At 40.8% G+C, this 3,388-nt stretch overlaps 1 long non-coding RNA gene across 1 annotated transcript; it reads right to left on the reverse strand.

Moving 5' to 3' along the window:
* Positions 1-1,450: 1,450 nt before the first annotated feature.
* LOC142399088 (uncharacterized) lies at positions 1,451-2,453 on the reverse strand. The gene is made up of 3 exons (XR_012772844.1): positions 2,386-2,453; positions 1,731-1,877; positions 1,451-1,520 (listed from the first exon to the last, which is right to left on the reverse strand). It is a non-coding gene; the product is annotated as an uncharacterized LOC142399088 (long non-coding RNA).
* Between the last annotated feature and the right edge of the window lie 935 nt (positions 2,454-3,388).

The following is a 3,388-nucleotide window of genomic DNA, read 5'->3' on the forward strand; positions in this document are numbered from 1 at the left end:
CTTCGACCCGGAATCAGACCCTGAAGCCGAGGCGCAGGCAGTTCAGCAACAAACTGCAGATCAGCAGCGCCTTCAGCAAAACGTCTCAGAATGGTGAGTTTGAAATGTTATGTCTGGAATAGTTTATGGTTGGGTCGGTCCGAACCACTGTGGTGCGCAGATATAGCAGTCGCTTAGCCTATGGTAGCCTAATTAGAGCAGAAATTAGTCACTACATCAGGACTACCTAAAATATTATTTTTGCTTACAAAACGTATAAGTTCCCAACTTATTTTGCAATGTGGGCACGTATTTGCAGTGCTAACATTAGTGAGTATGGCTGCTGGCATCTCCAGTCTCTACACCAAGTAACTTTCTCAATGTCGCCTTGCATTGTACAACAGTAACACTGCCAAAGTATTTCCCATAGTACACATTGCCAACATGTTATGAAAAACAACTGTAATAAACGCCAGCGGTGGGTAATTTCATGAAAATTGCAATTGCAATTACCCCCACAAACACTGCCCTGTTTGGCAAATGATTCCCCACCCAGTGTTGACATAAGGGGAGCGATTTATAACCAAGTTTTCTAGACAAAAAGGTTTACATGCTATAATATACAAAAAAAAAACATACCTCATCATATCCTGACCAGGTGCTGGATCCAAAGTGTAACTACACGAAGTGAAACTTATGCTACAGATTTCTGTGTACACCTTTTTTAGTAGCCTGTCTTCACTGGGAACAGCCAGCTGTGCGTTGCCCATGTAGTTATACAGTAGCCTATGGCATGCAAAAAACATGATAGTATTCTGACCAGCATGTAATTATTCTCATGCTCACCTGTTAACTCATTTACTTGCCACTAATGATGTTTCATTGTTATATTTGCCAGCATTACCTGAAAACAGAATATCATTACACTGCCTTTTTTTTTAATAATAGGTGTCAATGTGGAATTTGCGAGATAATGCCCACAGAAAGGGAGAATAGATGCTGCATGGAGATCCCTCAGGTAACACTGTAAACATTTGGATGTACCTGTTTGGCAGTTTACGCCTGAGAAGAACGCATCGGTAAGCGTTGTAAAATAATCACTCATAGCCACATACATAAGAGTTTACAGTACACCCACCCAATAGAGCCTGATAATTCAGCTATGCAGACAGTATGAAGAGTGTTTGTAGATTTATTTACAAGACATTATTAAAACACAATCAAGAATAATCCATAGGAATATGTAAATATGTACAACATAGCAATAACAGAAGAACAACAACATTCTCTGTAAGTGTAATTTTTTCTATCTGTTCTTCCAGGCGCTTCAGGTATTTGGCCTACAGGCAGTTCGTGGCATGGTGCTGGGGCTTTTTGGGTCGCCGGATCAGAGTGGTCATTCCTGCCTGTGTGGTCCTGCGTATCCGTGCCGAGTACCCCGATGATGAAGAACACTGCACCGGGTTCAGACTGCCTCGCGTGTGAAAAATTAGGTCCATCAGGACATCCACATACCCTTTCACACAGAACATTCATACACACTGTACACGCACAACATTTGTATATTTCAGTTAGTCATTTGTACATTTCAATGTTTATTTATATATTTATATTTGTTCTATATATATTTATGTTTGTTTAGATTTCTATTTCTCACATTTTTTGTATTCCTGTTTGTTGGAATTAAGTTCAGTAAATTTGATAAAGGCAAAAGTAGTTGGACTTGAATTCTTGAACTTTTGAGGTCTTACCAAAGGTTGGCTTAGTCTTTTGACGTTTGACTGCACTCTCCCTTCTTGGATTTGGGAAAGGAGATTTTGAAGAGAGGTACACCGTCTGCTGTCTGGGCCTGTGGTCGGTTCGCATTTTCATTAAAGTGGATCGCCGCCAAGTACAGTCTGAAAGTACAAGAAACAATGTGTAAACAGTGTTTCTCACAGAATTTTCATTTGTCATGGTGGTGGGGGTTAGCTGGTAGAGACACATGCATCATCATGGGAGAGCATATGAAAAGTTCTTTTCCAAAATGCTATAGAAGCTGTTCTCATTACTTTTTTTTTAAATCTGATTTCAAGCATCAGGAAAGTGATATCAGCTGAGATAGCATTTGAAACATTTAAATGCTGCTTTTAATGGTAGTAACAAATAAAACAATATTTTTTAAAGTAGGTATAAAACATTTTGGAAAAAGCTTTTCATATATTGTGAAGTTTCATAGGAACTATGATCTGAAAACCCCCTAAAAGTATACGTTTTTTGGTAAATCAAATATAAATTACATTCACAAGACAATCTTTTCAGGGGACCTGGTCTAGGTGTTTTGTGCCTTATAGTGCTGGAGAAACCCGGCTCAATTATGACATTTCAGACAAAAACTTTCAACAACTACAAGGTAAAACATCTCACCTGCAAAGCATTCCAGTATAGAGAAAGACAACATTCTTCGGTGTGGCTGCAGTCCTAGTGACAATGGGCTCAGTCTGGCAGGCAGCATCCCTGGTCCGGGATGTCTGGACGTGAGCACTTGATGTGCTGGCCAGTGAAGAGTGAACCTGATGCAGACAGAGAGCACACATCTCATGGTTCGAAAGCCGAGCATTACACTCGTGATAAACTGACGTGTCACGACAGATTTGAAATCAAAATTGTGTTCGAATTGACAGATACATAATGGTGTATGTTCGAGGGTAGTCAGCAAACGTTTGTTAAACATCCCTATCCTTCACCCAGCCACAACACCCGATCGCGTATCACACACGAAAGACGCAGAAACGACTCGACGTTAAAAAAAAAAAAAGTCACCAAACCGTAACAAATGCTTTCAAAATATAAAGTCACCAATCTAAAGAAAGGCTTACAAAATATGAATTGTTATCGTCGGGCGTCATTTTCCGTGTAACAGACGTATCTAGCCGCAGAACATAACTAGACTTGCTTACCTAAGTATTCATGCTGTATGTAGTCCCCTACACGTAAGCGCAGTGTAGGTTTCATGGATAAATACCTCCACAGCTAATGTTGGCTAGTTAGCTGTCACCCATAAAGTAGCTAGCGGCTACAAATAATTATGACTTACTTGATCGGTGTGGGTAGCTGATGGACCGGCAAGGCTTGGCACTGATCCAGGCTTCAACTTCAGGTGTAGGGCAAAACCTGCCCTGTACTGTCCCAAGTTGTGAAAGCATTCCTCTGAAATGTGTCACGCGCACACTGACGCTCTTTGGAACATGCATGGGCACCCGTCCCTCTAAATGAAATTAAGCCATTCCGTTTTCAAAGGGACAGAGGATGGAAGCGGAAACATATTCTTGTCTTCATCTTCACATCCTGGCACAGTACATTTCGCATGGTAAAGTCCAAGGGCGAAACCATAGTGTAGATATTGGGGGGGTCCAAATTAGAACTGTAG

Source organism: Odontesthes bonariensis, chromosome 2 (genome assembly GCF_027942865.1).
Source record: "Odontesthes bonariensis isolate fOdoBon6 chromosome 2, fOdoBon6.hap1, whole genome shotgun sequence".
Taxonomy (NCBI): Eukaryota; Metazoa; Chordata; class Actinopteri; order Atheriniformes; family Atherinopsidae; genus Odontesthes; species Odontesthes bonariensis.